The sequence below is a fragment of the Schistocerca cancellata genome, chromosome 9, assembly GCF_023864275.1.
Source record: "Schistocerca cancellata isolate TAMUIC-IGC-003103 chromosome 9, iqSchCanc2.1, whole genome shotgun sequence".
NCBI lineage: Eukaryota > Metazoa > Arthropoda > Insecta > Orthoptera > Acrididae > Schistocerca > Schistocerca cancellata.
In genome coordinates, this window is record NC_064634.1 from 521,349,821 (window position 1) to 521,371,803 (window position 21,983).

Genomic DNA, 21,983 nt, shown 5'->3' on the forward strand with positions numbered 1-21,983 from the left:
GGGCCTGTGCGGGGTGTGGCAGTGTCGTGCTGGAGGGCCCACTGGTAGCGATGTGGGCTTCCTCGCCTCGCCACGCCTCGCCTCGCCTCGCCTCACACCAGGTGTCTGCGTAGTTTGCAGTGCATTCGCACCATTCCTATCCCTGTCCCTGTCCCCGTCCCGACTTGTCCCGACTTTGCTCGACTGCCGCTCGCTGCCGCTCGGGTCGTGGTCCATATGACAGCGCAAGCACGACAAACGTCTGCGGGACGAGACGAGACGAGACGAGACGACTAAGTAATAAATTCCTGGTTACAAATCAAATTTGGAACTCTACATTCCTACACAACAATAGGCGGTGACGTATTTCAGAAATCACCTGCCGATTCGTACTGTTTTGTCGTTTTCAAAGTCTTCTTGGCAAACTTGGTTAGCACATTCTCCCTCAAACTGAGTTAATTACTGCATTTTCGTACCATTACAGTAGTTTAAAGGGCTTAAGGAAGCATCTTTGTTACAACAGAAAGGTAGTTTGAAAATTGGGCTGGCGACATAACAAAAAAAAAAAAACAGGAAGGGAGCCAACAGCACCCGGGTTTCCCAGGCGGTCACCCATCCAAGTACTAGCCGGGCCCGATGATGCTTAACTTCGGTGATCGGACGAGAACCGGTGTATTCATCATGGTATGGCCGTTGGCGCTCTCTAATAAAGGAGCACGGCAGAATTCGCGTTCGGCTTTTCTCCCAACACACAAAATGTTAGTTTTCGGCCGCATTTGACGAAAGCGCTTCCTTTCGCAACCGCCAGTTCCTCGAGGACGGCGCGGGGAGGCGCGCCCGACGTCCCAGCAGAGTGACGGCCGAATTGGCGGGCGCACCGCCGCGTGTGTGAGACGCACTGCTGCTCGTTGCACCCCCTGTCATTCGCTGGGCGCGGTCAGCCTTCGACACTAGCGGAGGACGCATCTTGTCCCTGGTGTTCAGCGGAGGGCCTGTGCGGGGTACGGCAGTGTCGTGCTGGAGGGCCCACTAATAGCGATGTGGGCTTCCTCGCCTCGCCTCGCCTCGCCTCGCCTCGCCTCGCCTCACACCAGGTGTCTGCGTAGTTTGCAGTGCATTCGCACCATTCCTATCCCTGTCCCTGTCCCCATCCCGACTTGTCCCGACTTTGCTCGACTGCCGCTCGCTGCCGCTCGGGTCGTGGTCCATATGACAGCGCAAGCACGACAAACGTCTGCGGGACGAGACGAGACGAGACGAGACGACTAAGTAATAAATTCCTGGTTACAAATCAAATTTGGAACTCTACACTCCTACACAACAATAGGCGGTGACGTATTTCAGAAATCACCTGCCGATTCGTACTGTTTTGTCGTTTTCAAAGTCTTCTTGGCAAACTTGGTTAGCACATTCTCCCTCAAACTGAGTTAATTACTGCATTTTCGTACCATTACAGTAGTTTAAAAGGCTTAAGGAAGCATCTTTGTCACAACAGAAAGGTAGTTTGAAAATTGGGCTGGCGACATAACAAAAAAAAAAAAAAAAACAGGAAGGGAGCCAAAAGCACCCGGGTTTCCCAGGCGGTCACCCATCCAAGTACTAGCCGGGCCCGAAGATGCTTAACTTCGGAGATCGGACGAGAACCGCTGTATTCATCATGGTATGGCCGTTGGCGCTCATCTAATGTAGGAGCACGGCAGAATTCGAGTTCGGCTTTTCTCCCAACACACATAATGTTAGTTTTCGGCCGCAATTGACGAAAGCGCTTCCTTCCGGAACCGCCAGTTCTTCGAGAACGGCGCGGGGTGGGTCGCCCGGCGTCCCAGCAGAGTGACGGCCGAATTGGCGGGCGCACCGCCGCGTGTGTGAGACGCACTGCTGCTCGTTGCACCCCCTGTCATTCGCTGGGCGCGTGCAGCCTTCGACACTTGCGGAGGACGCATCTTGTCCCTGGTGTTCAGCGGAGGGCCTGTGCGGGGTGTGGCAGTGTCGTGCTGGAGGGCCCACTGGTAGCGATGTGGGCTTCCTCGCCTCGCCACGCCTCGCCTCGCCTCGCCTCACACCAGGTGTCTGCGTAGTTTGCAGTGCATTCGCACCATTCCTATCCCTGTCCCTGTCCCCGTCCCGACTTGTCCCGACTTTGCTCGACTGCCGCTCGCTGCCGCTCGGGTCGTGGTCCATATGACAGCGCAAGCACGACAAACGTCTGCGGGACGAGACGAGACGAGACGAGACGAGACGACTAAGGAATAAATTCGTGGTTACAAATCAAATTCGGAACTCTAAACTCCTACACAATAATAGGCGGTGACGTATTTCAGAAATCACCTGCCGATTCGTACTGTTTTGTCGTTTTCAAAGTCTTCTTGGCAAACTTGGTTAGCACATTCTCCCTCAAACTGAGTTAATTACTGCATTTTCGTACCATTACAGTAGTTTAAAAGGCTTAAGGAAGCATCTTTGTCACAACAGAAATGTAGTTTGAAAATTGGGCTGGCGACATAACAAAAAAAAAAAAGGAAGGGAGCCAACAGCACCCGGGTTTTCCAGGCGGTCACCCATCCAAGTACTAGCCGGGCCCGAGGATGCTTAACTTCGGTGATCGGACGAGAACCGGTGTATTCATCATGGTATGGCCGTTGGCGCTCATCTAATGTAGGAGCACGGCAGAATTCGCTTTCGGCTTTTCTCCCAACACACAAAATGTTAGTTTTCGGCCGCATTTGACGAAAGCGCTTCCTTCCGCAACCGCCAGACCTCGAGGACGGCGCGGGGAGGCGCGCCCGGCGTCCCAGCAGAGTGACGGCCGAATTGGCGGGCGCACCGCCGCGTGTGTGAGACGCACTGCTGCTCGTTGCACCCCCTGTCATTCGCTGGGCGCGGTCAGCCTTCGACACTAGCGGAGAACGCATCTTGTCCCTGGTGTTCAGCGGAGGGCCTGTGCGGGGTGCGGCAGTGTCGTGCTGGAGGGCCCACTGGTAGCGATGTGGGCTTCCTCGCCTCGCCTCGCCTCGCCTCGCCTCGCCTCGCCTCACACCAGGTGTCTGCGTAGTTTGCAGTGCATTCGCACCATTCCTATCCCTGTCCCTGTCCCCGTCCCGACTTGTCCCGACTTTGCTCGACTGCCGCTCGCTGCCGCTCGGGTCGTGGTCCATATGACAGCGCAAGCACGACAAACGTCTGCGGGACGAGACGAGACGAGACGAGACGACTAAGTAATAAATTCCTGGTTACAAATCAAATTTGGAACTCTACATTCCTACACAACAATAGGCGGTGACGTATTTCAGAAATCACCTGCCGATTCGTACTGTTTTGTCGTTTTCAAAGTCTTCTTGGCAAACTTGGTTAGCACATTCTCCCTCAAACTGAGTTAATTACTGCATTTTCGTACCATTACAGTAGTTTAAAGGGCTTAAGGAAGCATCTTTGTTACAACAGAAAGGTAGTTTGAAAATTGGGCTGGCGACATAACAAAAAAAAAAAAAACAGGAAGGGAGCCAACAGCACCCGGGTTTCCCAGGCGGTCACCCATCCAAGTACTAGCCGGGCCCGATGATGCTTAACTTCGGTGATCGGACGAGAACCGGTGTATTCATCATGGTATGGCCGTTGGCGCTCTCTAATAAAGGAGCACGGCAGAATTCGCGTTCGGCTTTTCTCCCAACACACAAAATGTTAGTTTTCGGCCGCATTTGACGAAAGCGCTTCCTTTCGCAACCGCCAGTTCCTCGAGGACGGCGCGGGGAGGCGCGCCTGACGTCCCAGCAGAGTGACGGCCGAATTGGCGGGCGCACCGCCGCGTGTGTGAGACGCACTGCTGCTCGTTGCACCCCCTGTCATTCGCTGGGCGCGGTCAGCCTTCGACACTAGCGGAGGACGCATCTTGTCCCTGGTGTTCAGCGGAGGGCCTGTGCGGGGTACGGCAGTGTCGTGCTGGAGGGCCCACTAATAGCGATGTGGGCTTCCTCGCCTCGCCTCGCCTCGCCTCGCCTCGCCTCGCCTCACACCAGGTGTCTGCGTAGTTTGCAGTGCATTCGCACCATTCCTATCCCTGTCCCTGTCCCCATCCCGACTTGTCCCGACTTTGCTCGACTGCCGCTCGCTGCCGCTCGGGTCGTGGTCCATATGACAGCGCAAGCACGACAAACGTCTGCGGGACGAGACGAGACGAGACGAGACGACTAAGTAATAAATTCCTGGTTACAAATCAAATTTGGAACTCTACACTCCTACACAACAATAGGCGGTGACGTATTTCAGAAATCACCTGCCGATTCGTACTGTTTTGTCGTTTTCAAAGTCTTCTTGGCAAACTTGGTTAGCACATTCTCCCTCAAACTGAGTTAATTACTGCATTTTCGTACCATTACAGTAGTTTAAAAGGCTTAAGGAAGCATCTTTGTCACAACAGAAAGGTAGTTTGAAAATTGGGCTGGCGACATAACAAAAAAAAAAAAAAAAACAGGAAGGGAGCCAAAAGCACCCGGGTTTCCCAGGCGGTCACCCATCCAAGTACTAGCCGGGCCCGAAGATGCTTAACTTCGGAGATCGGACGAGAACCGCTGTATTCATCATGGTATGGCCGTTGGCGCTCATCTAATGTAGGAGCACGGCAGAATTCGAGTTCGGCTTTTCTCCCAACACACATAATGTTAGTTTTCGGCCGCAATTGACGAAAGCGCTTCCTTCCGGAACCGCCAGTTCTTCGAGAACGGCGCGGGGTGGGTCGCCCGGCGTCCCAGCAGAGTGACGGCCGAATTGGCGGGCGCACCGCCGCGTGTGTGAGACGCACTGCTGCTCGTTGCACCCCCTGTCATTCGCTGGGCGCGTGCAGCCTTCGACACTTGCGGAGGACGCATCTTGTCCCTGGTGTTCAGCGGAGGGCCTGTGCGGGGTGTGGCAGTGTCGTGCTGGAGGGCCCACTGGTAGCGATGTGGGCTTCCTCGCCTCGCCACGCCTCGCCTCGCCTCGCCTCACACCAGGTGTCTGCGTAGTTTGCAGTGCATTCGCACCATTCCTATCCCTGTCCCTGTCCCCGTCCCGACTTGTCCCGACTTTGCTCGACTGCCGCTCGCTGCCGCTCGGGTCGTGGTCCATATGACAGCGCAAGCACGACAAACGTCTGCGGGACGAGACGAGACGAGACGAGACGAGACGACTAAGGAATAAATTCGTGGTTACAAATCAAATTCGGAACTCTAAACTCCTACACAATAATAGGCGGTGACGTATTTCAGAAATCACCTGCCGATTCGTACTGTTTTGTCGTTTTCAAAGTCTTCTTGGCAAACTTGGTTAGCACATTCTCCCTCAAACTGAGTTAATTACTGCATTTTCGTACCATTACAGTAGTTTAAAAGGCTTAAGGAAGCATCTTTGTCACAACAGAAATGTAGTTTGAAAATTGGGCTGGCGACATAACAAAAAAAAAAAAGGAAGGGAGCCAACAGCACCCGGGTTTTCCAGGCGGTCACCCATCCAAGTACTAGCCGGGCCCGAGGATGCTTAACTTCGGTGATCGGACGAGAACCGGTGTATTCATCATGGTATGGCCGTTGGCGCTCATCTAATGTAGGAGCACGGCAGAATTCGCTTTCGGCTTTTCTCCCAACACACAAAATGTTAGTTTTCGGCCGCATTTGACGAAAGCGCTTCCTTCCGCAACCGCCAGACCTCGAGGACGGCGCGGGGAGGCGCGCCCGGCGTCCCAGCAGAGTGACGGCCGAATTGGCGGGCGCACCGCCGCGTGTGTGAGACGCACTGCTGCTCGTTGCACCCCCTGTCATTCGCTGGGCGCGGTCAGCCTTCGACACTAGCGGAGAACGCATCTTGTCCCTGGTGTTCAGCGGAGGGCCTGTGCGGGGTGCGGCAGTGTCGTGCTGGAGGGCCCACTGGTAGCGATGTGGGCTTCCTCGCCTCGCCTCGCCTCGCCTCGCCTCGCCTCGCCTCACACCAGGTGTCTGCGTAGTTTGCAGTGCATTCGCACCATTCCTATCCCTGTCCCTGTCCCCGTCCCGACTTGTCCCGACTTTGCTCGACTGCCGCTCGCTGCCGCTCGGGTCGTGGTCCATATGACAGCGCAAGCACGACAAACGTCTGCGGGACGAGACGAGACGAGACGAGACGACTAAGTAATAAATTCCTGGTTACAAATCAAATTTGGAACTCTACATTCCTACACAACAATAGGCGGTGACGTATTTCAGAAATCACCTGCCGATTCGTACTGTTTTGTCGTTTTCAAAGTCTTCTTGGCAAACTTGGTTAGCACATTCTCCCTCAAACTGAGTTAATTACTGCATTTTCGTACCATTACAGTAGTTTAAAGGGCTTAAGGAAGCATCTTTGTTACAACAGAAAGGTAGTTTGAAAATTGGGCTGGCGACATAACAAAAAAAAAAAAAACAGGAAGGGAGCCAACAGCACCCGGGTTTCCCAGGCGGTCACCCATCCAAGTACTAGCCGGGCCCGATGATGCTTAACTTCGGTGATCGGACGAGAACCGGTGTATTCATCATGGTATGGCCGTTGGCGCTCTCTAATAAAGGAGCACGGCAGAATTCGCGTTCGGCTTTTCTCCCAACACACAAAATGTTAGTTTTCGGCCGCATTTGACGAAAGCGCTTCCTTTCGCAACCGCCAGTTCCTCGAGGACGGCGCGGGGAGGCGCGCCCGACGTCCCAGCAGAGTGACGGCCGAATTGGCGGGCGCACCGCCGCGTGTGTGAGACGCACTGCTGCTCGTTGCACCCCCTGTCATTCGCTGGGCGCGGTCAGCCTTCGACACTAGCGGAGGACGCATCTTGTCCCTGGTGTTCAGCGGAGGGCCTGTGCGGGGTACGGCAGTGTCGTGCTGGAGGGCCCACTAATAGCGATGTGGGCTTCCTCGCCTCGCCTCGCCTCGCCTCGCCTCGCCTCGCCTCACACCAGGTGTCTGCGTAGTTTGCAGTGCATTCGCACCATTCCTATCCCTGTCCCTGTCCCCATCCCGACTTGTCCCGACTTTGCTCGACTGCCGCTCGCTGCCGCTCGGGTCGTGGTCCATATGACAGCGCAAGCACGACAAACGTCTGCGGGACGAGACGAGACGAGACGAGACGACTAAGTAATAAATTCCTGGTTACAAATCAAATTTGGAACTCTACACTCCTACACAACAATAGGCGGTGACGTATTTCAGAAATCACCTGCCGATTCGTACTGTTTTGTCGTTTTCAAAGTCTTCTTGGCAAACTTGGTTAGCACATTCTCCCTCAAACTGAGTTAATTACTGCATTTTCGTACCATTACAGTAGTTTAAAAGGCTTAAGGAAGCATCTTTGTCACAACAGAAAGGTAGTTTGAAAATTGGGCTGGCGACATAACAAAAAAAAAAAAAAAAACAGGAAGGGAGCCAAAAGCACCCGGGTTTCCCAGGCGGTCACCCATCCAAGTACTAGCCGGGCCCGAAGATGCTTAACTTCGGAGATCGGACGAGAACCGCTGTATTCATCATGGTATGGCCGTTGGCGCTCATCTAATGTAGGAGCACGGCAGAATTCGAGTTCGGCTTTTCTCCCAACACACATAATGTTAGTTTTCGGCCGCAATTGACGAAAGCGCTTCCTTCCGGAACCGCCAGTTCTTCGAGAACGGCGCGGGGTGGGTCGCCCGGCGTCCCAGCAGAGTGACGGCCGAATTGGCGGGCGCACCGCCGCGTGTGTGAGACGCACTGCTGCTCGTTGCACCCCCTGTCATTCGCTGGGCGCGTGCAGCCTTCGACACTTGCGGAGGACGCATCTTGTCCCTGGTGTTCAGCGGAGGGCCTGTGCGGGGTGTGGCAGTGTCGTGCTGGAGGGCCCACTGGTAGCGATGTGGGCTTCCTCGCCTCGCCACGCCTCGCCTCGCCTCGCCTCACACCAGGTGTCTGCGTAGTTTGCAGTGCATTCGCACCATTCCTATCCCTGTCCCTGTCCCCGTCCCGACTTGTCCCGACTTTGCTCGACTGCCGCTCGCTGCCGCTCGGGTCGTGGTCCATATGACAGCGCAAGCACGACAAACGTCTGCGGGACGAGACGAGACGAGACGAGACGACTAAGTAATAAATTCCTGGTTACAAATCATATTTGGAACTCTACACTCCTACACAACAATAGGTGGTGACGTATTTCAGAAATCACCTGCCGATTCGTACTGTTTTGTCGTTTTCAAAGTCTTCTTGGCAAACTTGGTTAGCACATTCTCCCTCAAACTGAGTTAATTACTGCATTTTCGTACCATTACAGTAGTTTAAAAGGCTTAAGGAAGCATCTTTGTTACAACAGAAAGGTAGTTTGAAAATTGGGCTGGCGACATAACAAAAAAAAAAAAAAAAACAGGAAGGGAGCCAAAAGCACCCGGGTTTCCCAGGCGGTCACCCATCCAAGTACTAGCCGGGCCCGAAGATGCTTAACTTCGGAGATCGGACGAGAACCGCTGTATTCATCATGGTATGGCCGTTGGCGCTCATCTAATGTAGGAGCACGGCAGAATTCGAGTTCGGCTTTTCTCCCAACACACATAATGTTAGTTTTCGGCCGCAATTGACGAAAGCGCTTCCTTCCGGAACCGCCAGTTCTTCGAGAACGGCGCGGGGTGGGTCGCCCGGCGTCCCAGCAGAGTGACGGCCGAATTGGCGGGCGCACCGCCGCGTGTGTGAGACGCACTGCTGCTCGTTGCACCCCCTGTCATTCGCTGGGCGCGTGCAGCCTTCGACACTTGCGGAGGACGCATCTTGTCCCTGGTGTTCAGCGGAGGGCCTGTGCGGGGTGCGGCAGTGTCGTGCAGGAGGGCCCACTGGTAGCGATGTGGGCTTCCTCGCCTCGCCTCGCCTCGCCTCGCCTCGCCTCGCCTCGCCTCACACCAGGTGTCTGCGTAGTTTGCAGTGCATTCGCACCATTCCTATCCCTGTCCCTGTCCCCGTCCCGACTTGTCCCGACTTTGCTCGACTGCCGCTCGCTGCCGCTCGGGTCGTGGTCCATATGACAGCGCAAGGACGACAAACGTCTGCGGGACGAGACGAGACGAGACGAGACGACTAAGTAATAAATTCCTGGTTACAAATCAAATTTGGAACTCTACATTCCTACACAACAATAGGCGGTGACGTATTTCAGAAATCACCTGCCGATTCGTACTGTTTTGTCGTTTTCAAAGTCTTCTTGGCAAACTTGGTTAGCACATTCTCCCTCAAACTGAGTTAATTACTGCATTTTCGTACCATTACAGTAGTTTAAAGGGCTTAAGGAAGCATCTTTGTCACAACAGAAAGGTAGTTTGAAAATTGGGATGGCGACATAACAAAAAAAAAAAAAAAACAGGAAGGGAGCCAACAGCACCCGGGTTTCCTTGGCGGTCACCCATCCAAGTACTAGCCGGGCCCGATGATGCTTAACTTCGGTGATCGGACGAGAACCGGTGTATTCATCATGGTATGGCCGTTGGCGCTCTCTAATAAAGGAGCACGGCAGAATTCGCGTTCGGCTTTTCTCCCAACACACAAAATGTTAGTTTTCGGCCGCATTTGACGAAAGCGCTTCCTTTCGCAACCGCCAGTTCCTCGAGGACGGCGCGGGGAGGCGCGCCCGGCGTCCCAGCAGAGTGACGGCCGAATTGGCGGGCGCACCGCCGCGTGTGTGAGACGCACTGCTGCTCGTTGCACCCCCTGTCATTCGCTGGGCGCGGTCAGCCTTCGACACTAGCGGAGGACGCATCTTGTCCCTGGTGTTCAGCGGAGGGCCTGTGCGGGGTGCGGCAGTGTCGTGCTGGAGGGCCCACTGGTAGCGATGTGGGCTTCCTCGCCTCGCCTCGCCTCGCCTCGCCTCGCCTCACACCAGGTGTCTGCGTAGTTTGCAGTGCATTCGCACCATTCCTATCCCTGTCCCTGTCCCCGTCCCGACTTGTCCCGACTTTGCTCGACTGCCGCTCGCTGCCGCTCGGGTCGTGGTCCATATGACAGCGCAAGCACGACAAACGTCTGCGGGACGAGACGAGACGAGACGAGACGAGACGACTAAGGAATAAATTCGTGGTTACAAATCAAATTCGGAACTCTAAACTCCTACACAATAATAGGCGGTGACGTATTTCAGAAATCACCTGCCGATTCGTACTGTTTTGTCGTTTTCAAAGTCTTCTTGGCAAACTTGGTTAGCACATTCTCCCTCAAACTGAGTTAATTACTGCATTTTCGTACCATTACAGTAGTTTAAAAGGCTTAAGGAAGCATCTTTGTCACAACAGAAATGTAGTTTGAAAATTGGGCTGGCGACATAACAAAAAAAAAAAAGGAAGGGAGCCAACAGCACCCGGGTTTTCCAGGCGGTCACCCATCCAAGTACTAGCCGGGCCCGAGGATGCTTAACTTCGGTGATCGGACGAGAACCGGTGTATTCATCATGGTATGGCCGTTGGCGCTCATCTAATGTAGGAGCACGGCAGAATTCGCTTTCGGCTTTTCTCCCAACACACAAAATGTTAGTTTTCGGCCGCATTTGACGAAAGCGCTTCCTTCCGCAACCGCCAGACCTCGAGGACGGCGCGGGGAGGCGCGCCCGGCGTCCCAGCAGAGTGACGGCCGAATTGGCGGGCGCACCGCCGCGTGTGTGAGACGCACTGCTGCTCGTTGCACCCCCTGTCATTCGCTGGGCGCGGTCAGCCTTCGACACTAGCGGAGAACGCATCTTGTCCCTGGTGTTCAGCGGAGGGCCTGTGCGGGGTGCGGCAGTGTCGTGCTGGAGGGCCCACTGGTAGCGATGTGGGCTTCCTCGCCTCGCCTCGCCTCGCCTCGCCTCGCCTCGCCTCACACCAGGTGTCTGCGTAGTTTGCAGTGCATTCGCACCATTCCTATCCCTGTCCCTGTCCCCGTCCCGACTTGTCCCGACTTTGCTCGACTGCCGCTCGCTGCCGCTCGGGTCGTGGTCCATATGACAGCGCAAGGACGACAAACGTCTGCGGGACGAGACGAGACGAGACGAGACGACTAAGGAATAAATTCGTGGTTACAAATCAAATTTGGAACTCTACACTCCTACACAACAATAGGCGGTGACGTATTTCAGAAATCACCTGCCGATTCGTACTGTTTTGTCGTTTTCAAAGTCTTCTTGGCAAACTTGGTTAGCACATTCTCCCTCAAACTGAGTTAATTACTGCATTTTCGTACCATTACAGTAGTTTAAAAGGCTTAAGGAAGCATCTTTGTCACAGCAGAAAGGTAGTTTGAAAATTGGGCTGGCGACATAACAAAAAAAAAAAAACAGGAAGGGAGCCAACAGCACCCGGGTTTCCCAGGCGGTCACCCATCCAAGTACTAGCCGGGCCAGATGATGCTTAACTTCGGTGATCGGACGAGAACCGGTGCATTCATCATGGTATGGCCGTTGGCGCTCTCTAATAAAGGAGCACGGCAGAATTCGCGTTCGGCTTTTCTCCCAACACACAAAATGTTAGTTTTCGGCCGCATTTGACGAAAGCGCTTCCTTTCGCAACCGCCAGTTCCTCGAGGACGGCGCGGGGAGGCGCGCCCGGCGTCCCAGCAGAGTGACGGCCGAATTGGCGGGCGCACCGCCGCGTGTGTGGGACGCACTGCTGCTCGTTGCACCCCCTGTCATTCGCTGGGCGCGGTCAGCCTTCGACACTAGCGGAGGACGCATCTTGTCCCTGGTGTTCAGCGGAGGGCCTGTGCGGGGTGCGGCAGTGTCGTGCTGGAGGGCCCACTGGTAGCGATGTGGGCTTCCTCGCCTCGCCTCGCCTCGCCTCGCCTCGCCTCGCCTCACACCAGGTGTCTGCGTAGTTTGCAGTGCATTCGCACCATTCCTATCCCTGTCCCTGTCCCCGTCCCGACTTGTCCCGACTTTGCTCGACTGCCGCTCGCTGCCGCTCGGGTCGTGGTCCATATGACAGCGCAAGCACGACAAACGTCTGCGGGACGAGACGAGACGAGACGAGACGAGACGACTAAGGAATAAATTCGTGGTTACAAATCAAATTTGGAACTCTACACTCCTACACAACAATAGGCGGTGACGTATTTCAGAAATCACCTGCCGATTCGTACTGTTTTGTCGTTTTCAAAGTCTTCTTGGCAAACTTGGTTAGCACATTCTCCCTCAAACTGAGTTAATTACTGCATTTTCGTACCATTACAGTAGTTTAAAAGGCTTAAGGAAGCATCTTTGTCACAGCAGAAAGGTAGTTTGAAAATTGGGCTGGCGACATAACAAAAAAAAAAAAAACAGGAAGGGAGCCAACAGCACCCGGGTTTCCCAGGCGGTCACCCATCCAAGTACTAGCCGGGCCAGATGATGCTTAACTTCGGTGATCGGACGAGAACCGGTGTATTCATCATGGTATGGCCGTTGGCGCTCTCTAATAAAGGAGCACGGCAGAATTCGCGTTCGGCTTTTCTCCCAACACACAAAATGTTAGTTTTCGGCCGCATTTGACGAAAGCGCTTCCTTTCGCAACCGCCAGTTCCTCGAGGACGGCGCGGGGAGGCGCGCCCGGCGTCCCAGCAGAGTGACGGCCGAATTGGCGGGCGCACCGCCGCGTGTGTGAGACGCACTGCTGCTCGTTGCACCCCCTGTCATTCGCTGGGCGCGGTCAGCCTTCGACACTAGCGGAGGACGCATCTTGTCCCTGGTGTTCAGCGGAGGGCCTGTGCGGGGTGCGGCAGTGTCGTGCTGGAGGGCCCACTGGTAGCGATGTGGGCTTCCTCGCCTCGCCTCGCCTCGCCTCGCCTCGCCTCGCCTCACACCAGGTGTCTGCGTAGTTTGCAGTGCATTCGCACCATTCCTATCCCTGTCCCTGTCCCCGTCCCGACTTGTCCCGACTTTGCTCGACTGCCGCTCGCTGCCGCTCGGGTCGTGGTCCATATGACAGCGCAAGCACGACAAACGTCTGCGGGACGAGACGAGACGAGACGAGACGAGACGACTAAGGAATAAATTCGTGGTGACAAATCAAATTTGGAACTCTAAACTCCTACACAACAATAGGCGGTGACGTATTTCAGAAGTCACCTGCCGATTCGTACTGTTTTGTCGTTTTCAAAGTCTTCTTGGCAAACTTGGTTAGCACATTCTCCCTCAAACTGAGTTAATTACTGCATTTTCGTACCATTACAGTAGTTTAAAAGGCTTAAGGAAGCATCTTTGTCACAACAGAAAGGTAGTTTGAAAATTGGGCTGGCGACATAACAAAAAAAAAAAAAAAACAGGAAGGGAGCCAACAGCACCCGGGTTTCCCAGGCGGTCACCCATCCAAGTACTAGCCGGGCCCGATGATGCTTAACTTCGGTGATCGGACGAGAACCGGTGTATTCATCATGGTATGGCCGTTGGCGCTCATCTAATGTAGGAGCACGGCAGAATTCGCGTTCGGCTTATCTCCCACCACACAAAATGTTAGTTTTCGGCCGCATTTGACGAAAGCGCTTCCTTCCGCAACCGCCAGTTCCTCGAGGACGGCGCGGGGAGGCGCGCCCGGCGTCCCAGCAGAGTGACGGCCGAATTGGCGGGCGCACCGCCGCGTGTGTGAGACGCACTGCTGCTCGTTGCACCCCCTGTCATTCGCTGGGCGCGTGCAGCCTTCGACACTAGCGGAGGACGCATCTTGTCCCTGGTGTTCAGCGGAGGGCCTGTGCGGGGTGCGGCAGTGTCGTGCTGGAGGGCCCACTGGTAGCGATGTGGGCTTCCTCGCCTCGCCTCGCCTCGCCTCGCCTCGCCTCGCCTCACACCAGGTGTCTGCGTAATTTGCAGTGCATTCGCACCATTCCTATCCCTGTCCCTGTCCCCGTCCCGACTTGTCCCGACTTTGCTCGACTGCCGCTCGCTGCCGCTCGGGTCGTGGTCCATATGACAGCGCAAGCACGACAAACGTCTGCGGGACGAGACGAGACGAGACGAGACGAGACGACTAAGGAATAAATTCGTGGTTACAAATCAAATTTGGAACTCTACACTCCTACACAACAATAGGCGGTGACGTATTTCAGAAATCACCTGCCGATTCGTACTGTTTTGTCGTTTTCAAAGTCTTCTTGGCAAACTTGGTTAGCACATTCTCCCTCAAACTGAGTTAATTACTGCATTTTCGTACCATTACAGTAGTTTAAAAGGCTTAAGGAAGCATCTTTGTCACAGCAGAAAGGTAGTTTGAAAATTGGGCTGGCGACATAACAAAAAAAAAAAAAAAAACAGGAAGGGAGCCAACAGCACCCGGGTTTCCCAGGCGGTCACCCATCCAAGTACTAGCCGGGCCAGATGATGCTTAACTTCGGTGATCGGACGAGAACCGGTGTATTCATCATGGTATGGCCGTTGGCGCTCTCTAATAAAGGAGCACGGCAGAATTCGCGTTCGGCTTTTCTCCCAACACACAAAATGTTAGTTTTCGGCCGCATTTGACGAAAGCGCTTCCTTTCGCAACCGCCAGTTCCTCGAGGACGGCGCGGGGAGGCGCGCCCGGCGTCCCAGCAGAGTGACGGCCGAATTGGCGGGCGCACCGCCGCGTGTGTGGGACGCACTGCTGCTCGTTGCACCCCCTGTCATTCGCTGGGCGCGGTCAGCCTTCGACACTAGCGGAGGACGCATCTTGTCCCTGGTGTTCAGCGGAGGGCCTGTGCGGGGTGCGGCAGTGTCGTGCTGGAGGGCCCACTGGTAGCGATGTGGGCTTCCTCGCCTCGCCTCGCCTCGCCTCGCCTCGCCTCGCCTCACACCAGGTGTCTGCGTAGTTTGCAGTGCATTCGCACCATTCCTATCCCTGTCCCTGTCCCCGTCCCGACTTGTCCCGACTTTGCTCGACTGCCGCTCGCTGCCGCTCGGGTCGTGGTCCATATGACAGCGCAAGCACGACAAACGTCTGCGGGACGAGACGAGAGGAGACGAGACGAGACGACTAAGGAATAAATTCGTGGTTACAAATCAAATTTGGAACTCTACACTCCTACACAACAATAGGCGGTGACGTATTTCAGAAATCACCTGCCGATTCGTACTGTTTTGTCGTTTTCAAAGTCTTCTTGGCAAACTTGGTTAGCACATTCTCCCTCAAACTGAGTTAATTACTGCATTTTCGTACCATTACAGTAGTTTAAAAGGCTTAAGGAAGCATCTTTGTCACAGCAGAAAGGTAGTTTGAAAATTGGGCTGGCGACATAACAAAAAAAAAAAAAAACAGGAAGGGAGCCAACAGCACCCGGGTTTCCCAGGCGGTCACCCATCCAAGTACTAGCCGGGCCAGATGATGCTTAACTTCGGTGATCGGACGAGAACCGGTGTATTCATCATGGTATGGCCGTTGGCGCTCTCTAATAAAGGAGCACGGCAGAATTCGCGTTCGGCTTTTCTCCCAACACACAAAATGTTAGTTTTCGGCCGCATTTGACGAAAGCGCTTCCTTTCGCAACCGCCAGTTCCTCGAGGACGGCGCGGGGAGGCGCGCCCGGCGTCCCAGCAGAGTGACGGCCGAATTGGCGGGCGCACCGCCGCGTGTGTGGGACGCACTGCTGCTCGTTGCACCCCCTGTCATTCGCTGGGCGCGGTCAGCCTTCGACACTAGCGGAGGACGCATCTTGTCCCTGGTGTTCAGCGGAGGGCCTGTGCGGGGTGCGGCAGTGTCGTGCTGGAGGGCCCACTGGTAGCGATGTGGGCTTCCTCGCCTCGCCTCGCCTCGCCTCGCCTCGCCTTGCCTCACACCAGGTGTCTGCGTAGTTTGCAGTGCATTCGCACCATTCCTATCCCTGTCCCTGTCCCCGTCCCGACTTGTCCCGACTTTGCTCGACTGCCGCTCGCTGCCGCTCGGGTCGTGGTCCATATGACAGCGCAAGCACGACAAACGTCTGCGGGACGAGACGAGACGAGACGAGACGAGACGACTAAGGAATAAATTCGTGGTTACAAATCAAATTTGGAACTCTACACTCCTACACAACAATAGGCGGTGACGTATTTCAGAAATCACCTGCCGATTCGTACTGTTTTGTCGTTTTCAAAGTCTTCTTGGCAAACTTGGTTAGCACATTCTCCCTCAAACTGAGTTAATTACTGCATTTTCGTACCATTACAGTAGTTTAAAAGGCTTAAGGAAGCATCTTTGTCACAGCAGAAAGGTAGTTTGAAAATTGGGCTGGCGACATAACAAAAAAAAAAAACAGGAAGGGAGCCAACAGCACCCGGGTTTCCCAGGCGGTCACCCATCCAAGTACTAGCCGGGCCAGATGATGCTTAACTTCGGTGATCGGACGAGAACCGGTGTATTCATCATGGTATGGCCGTTGGCGCTCTCTAATAAAGGAGCACGGCAGAATTCGCGTTCGGCTTTTCTCCCAACACACAAAATGTTAGTTTTCGGCCGCATTTGACGAAAGCGCTTCCTTTCGCAACCGCCAGTTCCTCGAGGACGGCGCGGGGAGGCGCGCCCGGCGTCCCAGCAGAGTGACGGCCGAATTGGCGGGCGCACCGCCGCGTGTGTGGGACGCACTGCTGCTCGTTGCACCCCCTGTCATTCGCTGGGCGCGGTCAGCCTTCGACACTAGCGGAGGACGCATCTTGTCCCTGGTGTTCAGCGGAGGGCCTGTGCGGGGTGCGGCAGTGTCGTGCTGGAGGGCCCACTGGTAGCGATGTGGGCTTCCTCGCCTCGCCTCGCCTCGCCTCGCCTCGCCTTGCCTCACACCAGGTGTCTGCGTAGTTTGCAGTGCATTCGCACCATTCCTATCCCTGTCCCTGTCCCCGTCCCGACTTGTCCCGACTTTGCTCGACTGCCGCTCGCTGCCGCTCGGGTCGTGGTCCATATGACAGCGCAAGCACGACAAACGTCTGCGGGACGAGACGAGACGAGACGAGACGAGACGACTAAGGAATAAATTCGTGGTTACAAATCAAATTTGGAACTCTACACTCCTACACAACAATAGGCGGTGACGTATTTCAGAAATCACCTGCCGATTCGTACTGTTTTGTCGTTTTCAAAGTCTTCTTGGCAAACTTGGTTAGCACATTCTCCCTCAAACTGAGTTAATTACTGCATTTTCGTACCATTACAGTAGTTTAAAAGGCTTAAGGAAGCATCTTTGTCACAGCAGAAAGGTAGTTTGAAAATTGGGCTGGCGACATAACAAAAAAAAAAAAACAGGAAGGGAGCCAACAGCACCCGGGTTTCCCAGGCGGTCACCCATCCAAGTACTAGCCGGGCCAGATGATGCTTAACTTCGGTGATCGGACGAGAACCGGTGTATTCATCATGGTATGGCCGTTGGCGCTCTCTAATAAAGGAGCACGGCAGAATTCGCGTTCGGCTTTTCTCCCAACACACAAAATGTTAGTTTTCGGCCGCATTTGACGAAAGCGCTTCCTTTCGCAACCGCCAGTTCCTCGAGGACGGCGCGGGGAGGCGCGCCCGGCGTCCCAGCAGAGTGACGGCCGAATTGGCGGGCGCACCGCCGCGTGTGTGGGACGCACTGCTGCTCGTTGCACCCCCTGTCATTCGCTGGGCGCGGTCAGCCTTCGACACTAGCGGAGGACGCATCTTGTCCCTGGTGTTCAGCGGAGGGCCTGTGCGGGGTGCGGCAGTGTCGTGCTGGAGGGCCCACTGGTAGCGATGTGGGCTTCCTCGCCTCGCCTCGCCTCGCCTCGCCTCGCCTCGCCTCACACCAGGTGTCTGCGTAGTTTGCAGTGCATTCGCACCATTCCTATCCCTGTCCCTGTCCCCGTCCCGACTTGTCCCGACTTTGCTCGACTGCCGCTCGCTGCCGCTCGGGTCGTGGTCCATATGACAGCGCAAGCACGACAAACGTCTGCGGGACGAGACGAGACGAGACGAGACGAGACGACTAAGGAATAAATTCGTGGTTACAAATCAAATTTGGAACTCTAAACTCCTACACAACAATAGGCGGTGACGTATTTCAGAAGTCACCTGCCGATTCGTACTGTTTTGTCGTTTTCAAAGTCTTCTTGGCAAACTTGGTTAGCACATTCTCCCTCAAACTGAGTTAATTACTGCATTTTCGTACCATTACAGTAGTTTAAAAGGCTTAAGGAAGCATCTTTGTCACAACAGAAAGGTAGTTTGAAAATTGGGCTGGCGACATAACAAAAAAAAAAAAAAACAGGAAGGGAGCCAACAGCACCCGGGTTTCCCAGGCGGTCACCCATCCAAGTACTAGCCGGGCCCGATGATGCTTAACTTCGGTGATCGGACGAGAACCGGTGTATTCATCATGGTATGGCCGTTGGCGCTCTCTAATAAAGGAGCACGGCAGAATTCGCGTTCGGCTTTTCTCCCAACACACAAAATGTTAGTTTTCGGCCGCATTTGACGAAAGCGCTTCCTTTCGCAACCGCCAGTTCCTCGAGAACGGCGCGGGGAGGCGCGCCCGGCGTCCCAGCAGAGTGACGGCCGAATTGGCGGGCGCACCGCCGCGTGTGTGGGACGCACTGCTGCTCGTTGCACCCCCTGTCATTCGCTGGGCGCGGTCAGCCTTCGACACTAGCGGAGGACGCATCTTGTCCCTGGTGTTCAGCGGAGGGCCTGTGCGGGGTGCGGCAGTGTCGTGCTGGAGGGCCCACTGGTAGCGATGTGGGCTTCCTCGCCTCGCCTCGCCTCGCCTCGCCTCGCCTCGCCTCACACCAGGTGTCTGCGTAGTTTGCAGTGCATTCGCACCATTCCTATCCCTGTCCCTGTCCCCGTCCCGACTTGTCCCGACTTTGCTCGACTGCCGCTCGCTGCCGCTCGGGTCGTGGTCCATATGACAGCGCAAGCACGACAAACGTCTGCGGGACGAGACGAGACGAGACGAGACGAGACGACTAAGGAATAAATTCGTGGTTACAAATCAAATTTGGAACTCTAAACTCCTACACAACAATAGGCGGTGACGTATTTCAGAAGTCACCTGCCGATTCGTACTGTTTTGTCGTTTTCAAAGTCTTCTTGGCAAACTTGGTTAGCACATTCTCCCTCAAACTGAGTTAATTACTGCATTTTCGTACCATTACAGTAGTTTAAAAGGCTTAAGGAAGCATCTTTGTCACAACAGAAAGGTAGTTTGAAAATTGGGCTGGCGACATAACAAAAAAAAAAAAAAACAGGAAGGGAGCCAACAGCACCCGGGTTTCCCAGGCGGTCACCCATCCAAGTACTAGCCGGGCCCGATGATGCTTAACTTCGGTGATCGGACGAGAACCGGTGTATTCATCATGGTATGGCCGTTGGCGCTCTCTAATAAAGGAGCACGGCAGAATTCGCGTTCGGCTTTTCTCCCAACACACAAAATGTTAGTTTTCGGCCGCATTTGACGAAAGCGCTTCCTTTCGCAACCGCCAGTTCCTCGAGAACGGCGCGGGGAGGCGCGCCCGGCGTCCCAGCAGAGTGACGGCCGAATTGGCGGGCGCACCGCCGCGTGTGTGGGACGCACTGCTGCTCGTTGCACCCCCTGTCATTCGCTGGGCGCGGTCAGCCTTCGACACTAGCGGAGGACGCATCTTGTCCCTGGTGTTCAGCGGAGGGCCTGTGCGGGGTGCGGCAGTGTCGTGCTGGAGGGCCCACTGGTAGCGATGTGGGCTTCCTCGCCTCGCCTCGCCTCGCCTCGCCTCGCCTCGCCTCACACCAGGTGTCTGCGTAGTTTGCAGTGCATTCGCACCATTCCTATCCCTGTCCCTGTCCCCGTCCCGACTTGTCCCGACTTTGCTCGACTGCCGCTCGCTGCCGCTCGGGTCGTGGTCCATATGACAGCGCAAGCACGACAAACGTCTGCGGGACGAGACGAGACGAGACGAGACGAGACGACTAAGGAATAAATTCGTGGTTACAAATCAAATTTGGAACTCTAAACTCCTACACAACAATAGGCGGTGACGTATTTCAGAAGTCACCTGCCGATTCGTACTGTTTTGTCGTTTTCAAAGTCTTCTTGGCAAACTTGGTTAGCACATTCTCCCTCAAACTGAGTTAATTACTGCATTTTCGTACCATTACAGTAGTTTAAAAGGCTTAAGGAAGCATCTTTGTCACAACAGAAAGGTAGTTTGAAAATTGGGCTGGCGACATAACAAAAAAAAAAAAACAGGAAGGGAGCCAACAGCACCCGGGTTTCCCAGGCGGTCACCCATCCAAGTACTAGCCGGGCCCGATGATGCTTAACTTCGGTGATCGGACGAGAACCGGTGTATTCATCATGGTATGGCCGTTGGCGCTCTCTAATAAAGGAGCACGGCAGAATTCGCGTTCGGCTTTTCTCCCAACACACAAAATGTTAGTTTTCGGCCGCATTTGACGAAAGCGCTTCCTTTCGCAACCGCCAGTTCCTCGAGAACGGCGCGGGGAGGCGCGCCCGGCGTCCCAGCAGAGTGACGGCCGAATTGGCGGGCGCACCGCCGCGTGTGTGGGACGCACTGCTGCTCGTTGCACCCCCTGTCATTCGCTGGGCGCGGTCAGCCTTCGACACTAGCGGAGGACGCATCTTGTCCCTGGTGTTCAGCGGAGGGCCTGTGCGGGGTGCGGCAGTGTCGTGCTGGAGGGCCCACTGGTAGCGATGTGGGCTTCCTCGCCTCGCCTCGCCTCGCCTCGCCTCGCCTCGCCTCACACCAGGTGTCTGCGTAGTTTGCAGTGCATTCGCACCATTCCTATCCCTGTCCCTGTCCCCGTCCCGACTTGTCCCGACTTTGCTCGACTGCCGCTCGTTGCCGCTCGGGTCGTGGTCCATATGACAGCGCAAGCACGACAAACGTCTGCGGGACGAGACGAGACGAGACGAGACGAGACGACTAAGGAATAAATTCGTGGTTACAAATCAAATTTGGAACTCTAAACTCCTACACAACAATAGGCGGTGACGTATTTCAGAAGTCACCTGCCGATTCGTACTGTTTTGTCGTTTTCAAAGTCTTCTTGGCAAACTTGGTTAGCACATTCTCCCTCAAACTGAGTTAATTACTGCATTTTCGTACCATTACAGTAGTTTAAAAGGCTTAAGGAAGCATCTTTGTCACAACAGAAAGGTAGTTTGAAAATTGGGCTGGCGACATAACAAAAAAAAAAAAACAGGAAGGGAGCCAACAGCACCCGGGTTTCCCAGGCGGTCACCCATCCAAGTACTAGCCGGGCCCGATGATGCTTAACTTCGGTGATCGGACGAGAACCGGTGTATTCATCATGGTATGGCCGTTGGCGCTCTCTAATAAAGGAGCACGGCAGAATTCGCGTTCGGCTTTTCTCCCAACACACAAAATGTTAGTTTTCGGCCGCATTTGACGAAAGCGCTTCCTTTCGCAACCGCCAGTTCCTCGAGAACGGCGCGGGGAGGCGCGCCCGGCGTCCCAGCAGAGTGACGGCCGAATTGGCGGGCGCACCGCCGCGTGTGTGGGACGCACTGCTGCTCGTTGCACCCCCTGTCATTCGCTGGGCGCGGTCAGCCTTCGACACTAGCGGAGGACGCATCTTGTCCCTGGTGTTCAGCGGAGGGCCTGTGCGGGGTGCGGCAGTGTCGTGCTGGAGGGCCCACTGGTAGCGATGTGGGCTTCCTCGCCTCGCCTCGCCTCGCCTCGCCTCACACCAGGTGTCTGCGTAGTTTGCAGTGCATTCGCACCATTCCTATCCCTGTCCCTGTCCCCGTCCCGACTTGTCCCGACTTTGCTCGACTGCCGCTCGCTGCCGCTCGGGTCGTGGTCCATATGACAGCGCAAGCACGACAAACGTCTGCGGGACGAGACGAGACGAGACGAGACGAGACGACTAAGGAATAAATTCGTGGTTACAAATCAAATTTGGAACTCTAAACTCCTACACAACAATAGGCGGTGACGTATTTCAGAAGTCACCTGCCGATTCGTACTGTTTTGTCGTTTTCAAAGTCTTCTTGGCAAACTTGGTTAGCACATTCTCCCTCAAACTGAGTTAATTACTGCATTTTCGTACCATTACAGTAGTTTAAAAGGCTTAAGGAAGCATCTTTGTCACAACAGAAAGGTAGTTTGAAAATTGGGC

The 21,983-nt window shown here is 54.9% G+C and overlaps 22 non-coding genes across 22 annotated transcripts; all 22 read right to left on the reverse strand.

Annotated features, from left to right (window-relative positions):
- Positions 1-558: 558 nt before the first annotated feature.
- On the reverse strand, positions 559-677 carry LOC126102570 (5S ribosomal RNA). The gene has a single exon (XR_007522862.1). It is a non-coding gene; the product is annotated as a 5S ribosomal RNA (ribosomal RNA).
- An 857-nt stretch (positions 678-1,534) lies between these two features.
- Positions 1,535-1,653, reverse strand: LOC126102104 (5S ribosomal RNA). The gene has a single exon (XR_007522794.1). It is a non-coding gene; the product is annotated as a 5S ribosomal RNA (ribosomal RNA).
- Positions 1,654-2,504: 851 nt separating this feature from the next.
- On the reverse strand, positions 2,505-2,623 carry LOC126101966 (5S ribosomal RNA). Its single transcript, XR_007522669.1, has one exon. It is a non-coding gene; the product is annotated as a 5S ribosomal RNA (ribosomal RNA).
- An 854-nt stretch (positions 2,624-3,477) lies between these two features.
- On the reverse strand, positions 3,478-3,596 carry LOC126102571 (5S ribosomal RNA). The gene has a single exon (XR_007522863.1). It is a non-coding gene; the product is annotated as a 5S ribosomal RNA (ribosomal RNA).
- Positions 3,597-4,453: 857 nt separating this feature from the next.
- Positions 4,454-4,572, reverse strand: LOC126102105 (5S ribosomal RNA). The gene has a single exon (XR_007522795.1). It is a non-coding gene; the product is annotated as a 5S ribosomal RNA (ribosomal RNA).
- Positions 4,573-5,423: 851 nt separating this feature from the next.
- LOC126101967 (5S ribosomal RNA) lies at positions 5,424-5,542 on the reverse strand. Its single transcript, XR_007522670.1, has one exon. It is a non-coding gene; the product is annotated as a 5S ribosomal RNA (ribosomal RNA).
- Positions 5,543-6,396: 854 nt separating this feature from the next.
- Positions 6,397-6,515, reverse strand: LOC126102572 (5S ribosomal RNA). Its single transcript, XR_007522864.1, has one exon. It is a non-coding gene; the product is annotated as a 5S ribosomal RNA (ribosomal RNA).
- Positions 6,516-7,372: 857 nt separating this feature from the next.
- LOC126102106 (5S ribosomal RNA) lies at positions 7,373-7,491 on the reverse strand. Its single transcript, XR_007522796.1, has one exon. It is a non-coding gene; the product is annotated as a 5S ribosomal RNA (ribosomal RNA).
- Positions 7,492-8,344: 853 nt separating this feature from the next.
- Positions 8,345-8,463, reverse strand: LOC126102107 (5S ribosomal RNA). Its single transcript, XR_007522797.1, has one exon. It is a non-coding gene; the product is annotated as a 5S ribosomal RNA (ribosomal RNA).
- An 862-nt stretch (positions 8,464-9,325) lies between these two features.
- On the reverse strand, positions 9,326-9,444 carry LOC126101768 (5S ribosomal RNA). Its single transcript, XR_007522487.1, has one exon. It is a non-coding gene; the product is annotated as a 5S ribosomal RNA (ribosomal RNA).
- Positions 9,445-10,294: 850 nt separating this feature from the next.
- Positions 10,295-10,413, reverse strand: LOC126101968 (5S ribosomal RNA). The gene has a single exon (XR_007522671.1). It is a non-coding gene; the product is annotated as a 5S ribosomal RNA (ribosomal RNA).
- An 853-nt stretch (positions 10,414-11,266) lies between these two features.
- Positions 11,267-11,385, reverse strand: LOC126101786 (5S ribosomal RNA). Its single transcript, XR_007522504.1, has one exon. It is a non-coding gene; the product is annotated as a 5S ribosomal RNA (ribosomal RNA).
- Positions 11,386-12,244: 859 nt separating this feature from the next.
- Positions 12,245-12,363, reverse strand: LOC126101809 (5S ribosomal RNA). Its single transcript, XR_007522525.1, has one exon. It is a non-coding gene; the product is annotated as a 5S ribosomal RNA (ribosomal RNA).
- An 861-nt stretch (positions 12,364-13,224) lies between these two features.
- LOC126102573 (5S ribosomal RNA) lies at positions 13,225-13,343 on the reverse strand. Its single transcript, XR_007522865.1, has one exon. It is a non-coding gene; the product is annotated as a 5S ribosomal RNA (ribosomal RNA).
- An 863-nt stretch (positions 13,344-14,206) lies between these two features.
- LOC126101810 (5S ribosomal RNA) lies at positions 14,207-14,325 on the reverse strand. Its single transcript, XR_007522526.1, has one exon. It is a non-coding gene; the product is annotated as a 5S ribosomal RNA (ribosomal RNA).
- An 860-nt stretch (positions 14,326-15,185) lies between these two features.
- Positions 15,186-15,304, reverse strand: LOC126101812 (5S ribosomal RNA). Its single transcript, XR_007522527.1, has one exon. It is a non-coding gene; the product is annotated as a 5S ribosomal RNA (ribosomal RNA).
- Positions 15,305-16,161: 857 nt separating this feature from the next.
- LOC126101814 (5S ribosomal RNA) lies at positions 16,162-16,280 on the reverse strand. The gene has a single exon (XR_007522529.1). It is a non-coding gene; the product is annotated as a 5S ribosomal RNA (ribosomal RNA).
- Positions 16,281-17,138: 858 nt separating this feature from the next.
- Positions 17,139-17,257, reverse strand: LOC126101815 (5S ribosomal RNA). The gene has a single exon (XR_007522530.1). It is a non-coding gene; the product is annotated as a 5S ribosomal RNA (ribosomal RNA).
- An 860-nt stretch (positions 17,258-18,117) lies between these two features.
- LOC126102575 (5S ribosomal RNA) lies at positions 18,118-18,236 on the reverse strand. The gene has a single exon (XR_007522866.1). It is a non-coding gene; the product is annotated as a 5S ribosomal RNA (ribosomal RNA).
- An 860-nt stretch (positions 18,237-19,096) lies between these two features.
- On the reverse strand, positions 19,097-19,215 carry LOC126102576 (5S ribosomal RNA). Its single transcript, XR_007522867.1, has one exon. It is a non-coding gene; the product is annotated as a 5S ribosomal RNA (ribosomal RNA).
- Positions 19,216-20,073: 858 nt separating this feature from the next.
- Positions 20,074-20,192, reverse strand: LOC126102578 (5S ribosomal RNA). The gene has a single exon (XR_007522869.1). It is a non-coding gene; the product is annotated as a 5S ribosomal RNA (ribosomal RNA).
- Positions 20,193-21,050: 858 nt separating this feature from the next.
- Positions 21,051-21,169, reverse strand: LOC126102579 (5S ribosomal RNA). Its single transcript, XR_007522870.1, has one exon. It is a non-coding gene; the product is annotated as a 5S ribosomal RNA (ribosomal RNA).
- Between the last annotated feature and the right edge of the window lie 814 nt (positions 21,170-21,983).